Source organism: Rhamphochromis sp. 'chilingali' (genome assembly GCF_963969265.1).
Source record: "Rhamphochromis sp. 'chilingali' genome assembly, chromosome: 22".
Taxonomy (NCBI): domain Eukaryota; kingdom Metazoa; phylum Chordata; class Actinopteri; order Cichliformes; family Cichlidae; genus Rhamphochromis; species Rhamphochromis sp. 'chilingali'.
The window spans coordinates 3,752,996-3,765,784 of record NC_137950.1 but is presented as its reverse complement, the minus strand read 5'-3'; the positions used below and the strand labels follow the sequence as shown (position 1 = coordinate 3,765,784).

Sequence of the window (12,789 nt, the reverse complement as noted above, 5' to 3'; positions counted from 1 at the left end):
ATTCAGTGTTTGAATAACAGTGATTAAATACATTTGGGCATTGGAAGTACCATCAGTCAATGAGTCCACTAGATGGTATTGCAGCAGCACTAACATTAAAACTAAAATTTACATTACAATTTCAGAAACTGTTCCCGAAAGAAGCTCCATATGTTGTTTCTGAAAGCTGTTATTACGACCTCCCATGAAGCACCAGCTTCCATGGATGTTGTTTTCTGGGCTTTTCTTTTTGTTCCAGTTATAGCTTTTACTTATTTCTAAATTTTACTTAAAAACTGAAAGGCTTTTGTTTTCTCAGGCTACTAAGAAATTTTGAACTTAATCAAATTTCAACTAATTGCAGGTTCAAGTTTACCCACTGATTGTCTTCTTTTAAAACACACTTTTCTATGATCTTTTCAACTTTTAGTTTCGAAACAAATCTCAGTGTTGTTCAGACGTGTGGAAAAAGTTGTTTCCAACATCTTGGGCTTTGGTAATATTTTTATGTTAACATCTTTTATTTATAAGTTATGGGGCAAAAATGATCCCAATACGTTCAGAAGGGTCATAGATTGGCACAAAAAACATGCAGCACATTTACCAACACATTAAAGCATTAAAAGCTTTAATTCCATAATTGAGACTTGCACTTCACAAAACTTATAAAGTGTACAAAATATCAGTCTTCTTATCAAATCTGACACTGATGACACAATTCAAAGTTCTTTTCTGCACATGAATAAACCTGACATCAAGTGTCAGAACAAAAGCAGGAGAAAGGCCAGCATTACAAAATGTGAGGAGAGTCACAGATTCCATCATGTTAATATATTCCATCAGACATTTAACCTGAAAATAGCCATGGATAAAGAGGAACAAAATACATTTAATCCTGTTGCATAAGAACTATTCATAAATGTGCAGGAAACACTGAGACAGAGACAGCACTCCATAATCGCTTTTTCTCCACCTCTGGGGCAACAAAGTGATTAAATTCATTAAATCTCTTCACATAATTGCAGCTCATCTATGGCAGAGTAAATATTCAATTAATAGTGCCTTTTTAATAACTGTGATTCCTTCAGTCCATCGCACATAGCCTCATGCTGTCATTAATTAAAATTTCTCTTTGTGTATTAGTCATAATACATGGCAACATTAAAATTTATTAAAAGGCAAGTTCATCTTTCAGCCCTGTGATAGACTGACGACCTGTCCAGGATGTACCCCACCTCTCGCCCTATGGCAGCTGAAATAGGCTCCAGTTCATACATTTATTGTGTATTGTAAGATGGGGAGAAGGGGTTAGGGTAGGTTAATCTTTTTCTTTGGCTACCACTTGGATAGAAAGTAGGCTTAAGCTGTCGCCATGTTGAGGTGGCAAGCTGAGCCGCAGCAAGCCCAGGCGGAAGCTCTTTACCAGTCTCTGTAGCATGTTTGGCCAAGGTTGACTGCCTGCCAAACAACCAGAGACAGAGCAGGGATGAATCAGCACTGACAAGGTGAAGCTAGCTTTGTGTTCACCGGTTGACAGCTCAGGTGCTCAGAGAGATGGAGACACAACAGATTACATTTAGGCCACTGCAGAAACAGAGAAGGGGAGATAAAGGAAAAATAGAACGAGTAAAAAAGCAGACAGTCCAAAAGCGCTTTTGGACTGTAGAAATTTTTCTCAGAAATAAATGAGAAAGTTGGACAATCAAGGCTTGTGTGTGAGTTGTGTGGTTTCGAACCACCACTTAGCAGGTAGCTTATGATGGCTTGTAGTTACGTTTTATAATTAAGCAACTTATGAAAGTCAGTCTTTTCTTAAGTGAAACTTAACTTTGGTTGCATTAATCTGTAAAGTACTGATTGTCTGACTGAGTTTATTGTCAGTATATCCCAAAAAGTTGATTCTGTTCATGTGGACATGGCATTTTCAGTGAGAGAAATGTTTTGTCACTCATCCACGTGACTTCTTCAGTCTCAGCTGAATGCAGGTTTTCCCAACCTCATAAACATTACATTTTCATAATGACTGAACCTAGCACCACTGACCAACAATGGGCTGTGAACAGAGTGTTGGGGATTTTCTGCAAAGCCATTGCAGAAAAACACTTCATTCCACATATTTCACATACAATGGTCAGTACTACAGGCAGAAACATAGGTCTGCCATGGATTCCCAGTTTTACCCATTGAAATGTCGCAGCAAAATTTTTTTAAATGGACTAACAATGAGGTGGAGCAACACAAAAGTACAAAGTTGCAAAAGCGAGTGAGAATTAAAGAATTTTAAGTAAAGCAATCTGGAGCATGTACAAACTGATATTAATCTTTAATAGATTGAGAGCAAACAAAACAACTGCTGTACGATGCCTCTGCTATCTTAGTTTAATTGGTCACAGGACTGCATCACATGACTAAAATGTGTCATCGTTTTCGAAAAGGCTCCGTGTCCACTGTCCACACTGCGACGCAAAAACGGCGTTTTCAAATGTATCCAAGAGCGTTTTTTAAAAGCTGCCTTTTCCTTGACTGAAAACTGTGTCTCAGTGTGGATGGAACGCCAAAATAGAGAGAAAAAGATGCGTTTTCAAACGAAAACGTATTAGTGTGGACATGGCCTTAGATCCACTGGAGCACAAACTGGGTGTTATCAGGGTGCTACAACCCAAAGCGAACACCATTCCCACAGATACAGACCCCAGGGAAGCAGAAGAACATCATATCAAGGCCCTAGACAACTGAGACTGAAGAAGTTGCTTGGATGAGTGACGAAACGTTTCTACCACTGAAAACGCCACACCCAGATTAACAGAATCAGTTTTGGGGGATTTTCTTACCTGGATGATTGAGCATATATCAAGACCTTGTCAATATATATTTTGATGTTACGTCAAACCCAAAAACTGCTTTCTTTTAAACCTAACAAAGATATTATTTGTACTTAATGAAACCATTCAGGGTCATTTTGATGCCACTATTAAATAATTTAAATAAAAGCACAGCTATCCAGCTGAGAGATGTCTCCAGCATGTCCTGGGTCTGCCTGACACACTTGACCTAGAATACCCAGGAAGCAGAGGCAAAGAGTAGCAGCTGTACTCTGGGCTCGTGTCTCTGACTCTTTGTCTCTCTCTCCCTCTTATCTGTCCTATTCTCAGGCCTTGTTGTGGCTCCTCTGCTATCTGTTATCCAAAGCACAGTTAGCTATGTGATGTACTAGTACATGATTCTGATTCTCTGTAAGAGCATCACACACAAATCTGTTCCCATGATAATGTTGGAAGATGTGTATAACTGAAACTCACGGGATTGCCCCGGTGAGTAGTCGCATTGATGTTCACTGTGTATATTATTGCTTTCTTGCAAGTAAATAAACTTGGAACTCACTACTCTGTGTGTCTCACTTCATAAGGGAATTTTTCTAACACCTTGGTCCTTTGAGGCAGATTTAAACAACTCTCCTGTTAATTTCTGCCAACGCTGACCAATACCGTGCATGGGGCGGGGGAGGTCTGGGACTCCTGTAATACCCTGAGCTGTCAATCACAAAGTGTGGTCAGGCCGACAGCAGGAAAGTACCGGGGGAGTGACCAAATTCATAGTTTGTTCATTAGGATACTGGAGAGTAAGAAATGGTCAGGGACCACTACAAAACCCTGTGCTGTACAGATCCGTGACCCACGGGAGCAATGGTCAGAAGCCATTAAAAAACTGCAATCCACTGGGTTGTTCATATGAAAGTAGCATAATAAATAAAATACACAATTTAAAAACAAAACAAAACAAACTAACGTAAAACAAAAAACTTGTAAGATAGGTAGTAACTGTAGTAAGCCAAAGCCAGACCAAAAAGCTTTTTCCGTATTGCATCTATTTCTCCCACAACAATCTCTAATGCTAGCACTAAGCTGCCCGCAGATGACACAGCCACCGCCTTTCCATGTGTACTATGTAGCAATGCAAATAACCTTTGCCACGCCAACAACTTCATCTCCCCCATCAATTTTTTGATGTTAAACAGGGAAATCAGAGGAGAGGCAGAGGCCAGGACAAAGCAAGGATAGGGGTGGAAATTGGGCATGGGACTGCACTGAAAGGAAAAAAGGCAGGAGAGATGATGATCATCAAGATAAGTGGGAAGGAAGACTAGATGGAAGAAGTCAGAAGAAGGAACCTACCTAACCTAACTTTGCTGGTTGTAGGTAAGCCAATAACTTTTCTTTGTGACAGTGGCACTACTTATACTGTAATCACAAAGGAAGATGGTGGTCATATACCTCTGTCTAAAACAACCAGGTGGTGTGTTCGGAGTTGTGTCCCATAAACCTCCTAGGGTGGGACTTAATGGCAAAATTGGTCCTGTACCTACGCAGAGAGGAATGCATGCACAAAGAACAGACAAGGCTCAGTGCATGTGGTACACATCAGAAACAACACCAAATTATTGGTAGAGTTAGGCACCTCAGGACTAGCCAGTGTTGTGGAATCCTTGCATAAGCTAGCACTATGTAGGGCACCACAAAATGCAGACGAACTTGACCCTGCTCACATACACTGCACCATGTATTATAAACATTCACTGGGGCCTGACACAAAGTATGAAAAGCAATTTGTTAAAGAAAAATCCACAACACTGCTGTTGACACTTTGTTATTGGGATGACACAGGTCGCACAGACATGCAAACTCAGAGACACTGGTAAACTATATTAGAAGTGACTGGATGTCCCACATGTGTCTAAACCACACACAGGAAAATGGGGCGACCTCGGGCGATTGCAGTTATGTGTGACAATGCCACAGACTGGGAGCTGTTCCCACGCTGCCCTGGCAAACAATTTTTGCCATCACTGGTGGCATATGTATCTTTGTTAAACTGTACAAACTCAGCAACAAAAGCAGTGCACTTAAAGGAGATAAACCAAAACTGACAACCTTTTGATGTTATGCTTATCACGACAGAGGGAAACCCACTTTGCTGAAATCCCATAAATCCTCAGTAAATGAGGGGTGTTTCCCTGAGCTTCATGTTTGTCAGACCCACACACCATTATAAATTATTTGTCACCGAAAGTATTTTTCTGTAACCCAAATTGGTATGGCCCGGGTCTGACCCACACAATGTGCCCATGTGTGGATTACCTTTGGCAAACCTGATCTGGGCCAACAAAGGGCCGCCATTCTTTGTGGTATGTGGGTCACGTATAAGTTGTGTGCAGCCATGGGCCAGTTGCAGACACACTGCTGGCCATGTGCTGGCCCAGAACAGTTTCAGCTCTGGCCCCAAATGTCAGCCTAATGTGTACCTTAATCAAGCCATGTAATAACAACATGTGCTGGAACATAATAGTGCAAAAGTAGCATGACGAAACTCTGTTCAGACAGTGAATGGACTGATTCTTATATAGCACTTTTCTGCTCTCCTGGATTACTCAAAGTGCTCTATAGAACACTGTGCTCTATCACACTCTTAACATGCAGATGTGAGGAGCCAGTTAGTGGATCGAAACACTAGCCTTCCGATCAGTAGATGCCCTGCTCTACCTACTGAGCTGCAGCCACATAAACATGAGTAAACCCTCACTAGGTTTTGGATAAAGTGTACACTCACAAACTTGTCAAACCTGCATTTGAAACGTTGGCTACCATAGCAGTATAGTATTGCAACATGGCATTTGGGTCTTCTAACTAAAATAGCAAATTAGGAACATAAATCGCGCCATATTGCCAGACCTGGCCCACATCTGGTTGACATACACCCTGCCATGACACCAGTCAGTCAGAAGTGCCAGCTTGATGGCGGATCTGGGCCAGGCCTGTTTTCTATAAGCCTGGGCCACATAAACCAAACCATAATCAGGCCAGATATGGCATGCTATCACATAAACAGTGCCATCTACACCAGATCTGGCCCGTATTTGGATGACATACCACTTACCATGCCAGAAGTCAGCCAGCAGTGCCGGCTTGACACCAGCCAGACCTGTCTGCTATGTGGGAAATATCTTTTCTCTTTGTGCCCGATCCATAATGGGCAAAGCAAGGCTTTGTGAAACATGGGAACATTAGAACCATTTCTGCAAAATTCTAACATACTGAGAAAAAATTGCTACATTTATTGTAATAATCACACAGGTTTCTAACAGCTTTTGGGCTCAGTCGACTTTGCTTTTGCTCAAAGTTGTAAAAGTTTAAAATTGTTTTGTTAATTTAGCTTTTTAGGAGCTTGTGTCATCGGGTTTACTCCACACACTGTCGAGTAAAGCTAGAAGCTGGCATAGCGTTAGGTTTTGTGTAATTGATTCATTAATCTAAAAACATATATTTAAAAAAAAGAATACTCACTTGTGCTGGCACACCGTTGACAAATGAGTTTACACTCATTTGTTGATGGCTTAAGGAGAAAAAAACAAAACAGACGGCACTAATGCTAGTGGGTTTGCAGTGGTTATGTTAACAGATACAATTACTGCCCACACATGGCCATGTCATCTCTCTGTGCAATTCTCTGATTTAACTGCATTAACAGAAGTTCTTGAATGGGCAAAAAAGAGAAAGTTAACTGTCGACACCAGGGATGTTAAACTTATTTTAAATCACGGGGCACACACAGGCCATTTTGATCTTATTTGTCCCAGACCAGTGAACCTCCAATTTATGCCAGTATACAGAAATTTACTTTAAACATTATGTCTTTCTACATTATAACAAAATACGGCTGTGGTAAATGAAAGAAATCTGCCAGCATTACTCTTTCCAAGCAAAAGCTTATCATGTGATTCTATTTGTTGATTTCAGTTGCATTTGATACTGTTCATCCATACCTGGTGGTCTGAAAGCTCTTACATTTAGAAATAAATTCCTTAATTATCAAATGGTTTTAGGAAGGGGGTTTTTTGGACAAGAAAGTCTCAAAAAGTTAGGCTTGCGACAGCTAAATACTGCAGAACAGGGTTTAAATGGAGAAACCATGTTAGACTTTGTTTTCCTTGCAGTTTTTCACATTTTGGGAAAGGAAAGGTGTTTTGATGACCATTTTTGATGTTTTTTGAAAGGAAATACATAAAACCCAAGCTTATTTACATACGTAGCCATTGGCCTAGTCATGTCTCAGTAGGAGGAGGTATCTATAATAAATGAAACCTTTACAAATTACGAAAAAAAAAATCTTATAGAGGTGCTTACCTCTATAAGATATTTCTTTGGTATACCTGATGTATACCTGAACTAGAGCCATTCTCCAAGTAGGAAGTAGAAACAGAACTCTCCCATTTCATAAGGCATGTATTATAAAATAAATGTAATGGTGGCTAACATTTCCCACCCCAAACTAACACTCCAGTACATAGCACATACCTCACATGAGAAATGACCCTAAACATAACAAATGCTGAAGAGGTATTAGAAATAGAGACAGGTTACACTGACAAAAATAAATTGTGTTTTGGACTGCCTCCAAAGCTAATGTTTCTAGGTGTGTTGTGTGCACCTGCTAGGCAAACCTTGGTTACATCACCTTTTCGACTGAGATCAGGTAATGGTCCAGCAGTTGTTTAGAAGCACTTCACTGCCCCTCAAGGAGATCAGTAAATCTCTTGATTATTTGTGCCCACCTGTAAAACCCCAACCCCCTCTTAATGCTAAAGGTTATCATGGAAATTTCACCTGTTTTTAAAGGAATGGACAAGGCCAGTACCTGCATGACCTAAGCTGGTGCAATGTCACCTATGACATGACATGAGCCACTTCCCCTTACAACAGGACTGGTTTGTAAACCACACCACCAGAAGGGCTAATGTGTGGTGGATCATAAACTGACAGCTAGACTCCCCTCTGAAAGGAAAGAAACCTGTGCAACTTTTCTGAAGACAGAGTAGTATAGTTTTAGATGTGTTACTGGCAGAGAAGGTGGGGGATATGCAGGATGTAAATAGGGCTTATAATGACACTGCGGACAGTACGGAAGTGTAAAGCAATAATGACCGGAGCGAGATAAGCCTGATGTATTAGCAGAAAAACAATACATTGCATATTGTAAACTATGATGTAGGAGTGTAGCATAAACAGGAGGGAATGATAGAAAAATGATTAAAGCTCAGCAACACTCTTTAAAATTAAAGCTCTTTACAGCTAAAGGAATGAATCTCTATTGCTCTGTTCCTCTAATATGTCTATTTCTCAGACCTTGTTGTGCCCCCTCTGCTATCTGTTATCATGTAGCTAACTGTTTCTCTATAAGTGCATCACACACATATCTGTTCCCAGGATAACACTGGATGAAGTGTATAAATGAAAGTCACCGGATTGCCCCAGCAAGCACTCGTATAGACATTTGCTTCCTTGCAAGTAAATACACGCATTGGAACTCACTACTCTGTGTGTCTCACTTCATAAGAGAATCATTTCATTTCTAACAGATAGTTAACCTCTGCCACTTTGGGTAGCAACTCGTTGCAGTTGGGAGTGCTAATTCTCATGTCAGCTGCTTCACATTAAGCAGCAAACCACCCTAGTACAATGAAGTAATTGCTCAGTGAAGCCAACCGAACCACATATTTTGACTCCACCACACCCGACACCCTCTGCTCCTTTGCTGTGTCTAAAAATTGTGAAAAATTCTAAACAGAAACACTGACAAAGCCCTAGCAGAGCCCAACACCTCCCAGAAGAAGACTGGAAACAGCTAAAAAAAATACACTACAGGCAGTTAAAGCAAGCAGTTTGCCTAATGCGTTGCTTAGGGTGTGCTGGCATTTAACAGAATGAACAATCATTTGCTACCTTCACGTCTGCATTTTTGGGGAGCAAACGCAACTTTTTTGAGTAGATTTTCCAGCTAAGCTTGGGACAGTTACAGATGCAGGTGAGGTTTTTCTCAGTCCAAGGAGGGTCATTGCCAGGCAGACTGAGGCTTGCAGCACCAGGTATTTATTCACTCCACATAAAATGTATAAATAAATCATATAATACAAAAACGAACTATTCACAGTTCAACTTTTAACTATTTCAATTTTCAGCTTCTTCCTTTTAAACAAATTTAAAGTGAAAGAACACAAAACACTGCAAACCACAACACAATTAAATATAAATTAAAATATGAAAACAAAAAGAAGATGCACATTCTCTGTCATATGGACCTGCATGAATAAACTTTCTGAATCTTTTACTATCTATTACTATACCTTTCTAATGTGATGCTGTTGTCTCTGGCTCTTTCTCTCTCTCCCGCTCTGTTCCTGTGCTACTGCGCCCCTCCCCCCTCTTCCCAGCGCAAAGCACAAGGCTCGCATGCAGAGTGAAGCGGGGAAAAAAGCGCGAGAGAGGGTGAGAGAAAGAAAAAAAACCCACGGCTCGCGATAAGGAGCCGGCTCGCGTCGTTCACGTCAAAGATACGGCTCTAAGAGCCATTTTGTTCGCGACCGACACATCACTAGTGGCAAATGGGTGTAAGCCTTTTAAATGGTAAATGGCCTGCATTTGTATAGCGCTTTTCTAGTCCCTAAGGACCCCAAAGCGCTTCACACTACATTCAGTCATTCACCCATTCACACACACATTCACACACTGGTGATGGCAAGCTACATTGTAGCCACAGCTGCCCTGGGGCGCACTGACAGAGGCGAGGCTGCCGGACACTGGCGCCACCGGGCCCTCTGACCACCACCAGTAGGCAAACACGGGGTTAGTATCTTGCCCAAGGATATTTGGCATGCAGCCAGGAGGCAGCCTGGGATCGAACCACCGACCTTCTGATTAGTGGCTGACCTGCTCTGCCACCTGAGCTACAGCTACCCCACAAACTTAGTCACTGCTCGGTGTCATTGGACTATCCTGGCCTGAAAGGAGATGCTACCGGTAGACTGCAGCGAGAACTGCCAGCATCTGAGCCAGACTCTGTCTCTCTCATCATGGTCACCTAAATGCAGCGCACAGTAATGGCAGGTTTTGTAATAAGGCAGATCGCACTAACATGCACTGTTAGTTGATTATTTACCTGCCGCATTAACGGGAGAGGACGTGCAAATGTTACTGCTGCTGCTGGGTTGGATTTCACGAGTCCGGAGCGGAATTAAAAACACAACAGGGCTCGCAAAATCACTAGCCCGACGTCCCGGGGCTAGCGATTTTTCCAGTCGGGCTACCAAAATCTAACTCAGCCCTGCCCGTCGGGCTATCATAGGAAGGAAAATATATGTCTATGCTTTTGCATTCTTTCGCCAATGTAGCTGAGTAATTATGTCATTGGCATCGATGAGCCACTGTCAACATGTGACATATTGAAATCGCTTTTGAATTTGCGCTTGTTTTTTGCTTTCACTTTCATTTTGCGATCGCGCGAATGGTGTGTAGAGAGCAGCAGCACTGATTGGTGAGTGACGATTAATTGCGCACCATTTCCTCTGACTTCATCTTATCACTCATTAGCTTACTGTTCAAACGCGACAAGTGAAATCTCTCACAGCAAGCTTAAACATGTGAGAGGTTGAGTGCGCAAAGAATCGCTGACCGTTATGTAAGTACGTGTGTAAAAGCAGCAGGATTTACGCTGGTATTTTAGTTCTGCTGAGCCAAATAAGACAGGTCAGGGTGAAGAAGGGGCAGCCAAAGAAAAGCTTACCACAAAACGGAAAAGTTATGACTATGAGGCAAAAAGAAAGCGCAGCTTTTTTGGTTTCATGGACAAAAGAATTTCTGTGGCTGGAATATGACGAGCTAAATAACATGATGTTCTGCCAGGTGTGTTGTGAGTTTCATTTGATTTCTGAGTCGACAAGCGCCTTTGTTACTGGGACTAGTAGTTTTAAGAAAGACCGCATGAGAAATGCAAGAAATGCATTATTGCCCAGTCTGCAGTATCTTTCCAGGAACAAACACCAATTGCAAAAAACATACTAAAAATAAACCAAGCACAACAAGAACTCCTGAAAAAGCTGTTTAGAACAGCGTGCTATATTGCAAAAAGTGAACTACCATTGGAAAAATTTAACAGTCTTTGCAAACTTCAAAAAGCAAATGGCCTAGATCTTGGTTCCACTTGCCTCTTACCCGTGACTTCAGTGGAAATTTCAGATTCAGGATATGACACAGACTGATTCATGTCCTACACAGTTCTTACAAGTTCATAGAAATTTCTGTTCAATTTGAACCAAGTATTTGAGTTGATGATTGTAATTTTTATACAGTTGTTGTGATTTTTATTTTAACAATTTTTTTGATTAATTTTTGTTTCCATTACAATATTATACTTTAATGTATAATATTGTAATGGAAACAAAACATTAAAAAATTGCTTTCTTTTTTATTTGGGCTCCTTAAATTTATTTTGGGCTACCAAAAACTGAAGAATGCCTGCCCGAAGGGCTACCAGAGATTTTGAAATTTTGCGAGCCTTGCACGACATTCATTTAAGGTCATCGCGTGTTTTGTGAGCAAATGCTTTTGCATATTCATAGCGTTTCCTCCCTTAAATGAAGTATCTACTTTGCAAGTATTGCAAGTTGCCCTGTTGTCATCCGTTCTCGTAAAGTATAACCAAACTTTTGAGCGTTTGAGCCACCATGTTTCCTGCCAGGTAAATGACGCTCCGCAACGTGGTGACGTCATTCGGGGCGACTGGAATCGATAAGGGAATCGTTTGCAAAAATGGCAAACAATTCCAAGGAATTGAAACAGTGGGAACCGGTTCTCAACAAGAACCGGGTTTCGATACCCATCCCTACTCATAAGCATCACATTATGTTAGCAATTAGTTTTTATATTATATTAAAACTAGATTACACCTGGATGTTATGTATTTAAGTTCATTTGGTTAGGAAAGTCTCAGGGTTGCCTGCCCCTTACTGATTAACCACAACATATAACCACAACCAATTTCCTTTCTCATATAAGTTTTGCAAGACATGTACAATGCAACTGCCTATTGTAATCACAGGGTTCACAACCAATCCTACCTTGTTTCTCTGTGTGCAGATGGATCTACAATGGATTCTAAATAATTAAAATGATTAAAAATCAAGGAAAACACTTTATTTCGAGATCTGTTAGATGAAGACATCTACTGTAGCAGTATACCATAGGTGATAATTTGCAATGCTTCCTGTTTGCAATATCCTTGGGCAAGATACTAACCCCGTGTTTGCCTACTGGTGGTGGTCAGAGGGCCCGGTGGCGCCAGTGTCCGGCAGCCTCGCCTCTGTCAGTGCGCCCCAGGGCAGCTGTGGCTACAATGTAGCTTGCCATCGCCAGTGTGTGAATGTGTGTGTGAATGGGTGAATGACTGAATGTAGTGTGAAGCGCTTTGGGGTCCTTAGGGACTAGAAAAGCGCTATACAAATACAGGCCATTTACCATTTACCATCACTGCCCAAGGCTAACACTGTACTCTGCTAGAATATAAACATAACAACTAATCATAGCATTCATTTCAGAATGCAAGTGTGCATTTTTGAAAACACACCATCTGTGAATTCTTCTTAATTAGCTGCTGTCATATGGCACATGATCAAAAAGAGTCCTGTCCTTGTACACCACTGTACAGGGAAGATCACAAGAGAAACCACTGACTAAAGCACTGTTAGGCTGCAGGATATCAACTGTGAAGCTCTTAAGATAAAGTCACAGCTTTTCTTGAGCCAGAACACAAGGGTTGTGTATTCCTGAATGGATGAAGTGAGCTGCACTTTATCTTAAGGAGCTTGCATTGTCTGCCAACATAAACAACAGTTGGTAGCACTGATCAGGGACACACACCTTGTCAAGTTGTACAACAGAAACCAACACAATAGCATTAGATGAATGTAGTGCGACATCATAGAGG

The 12,789-nt window shown here is 41.2% G+C and overlaps 1 protein-coding gene across 5 annotated transcripts in view; it reads right to left on the bottom strand.

The window, feature by feature from the left end:
* Positions 1–12,789, bottom strand: part of ca10a (carbonic anhydrase Xa) — a 344,540-nt gene that overhangs the window by 181,911 nt on the left and 149,840 nt on the right. The window lies entirely within an intron of this gene.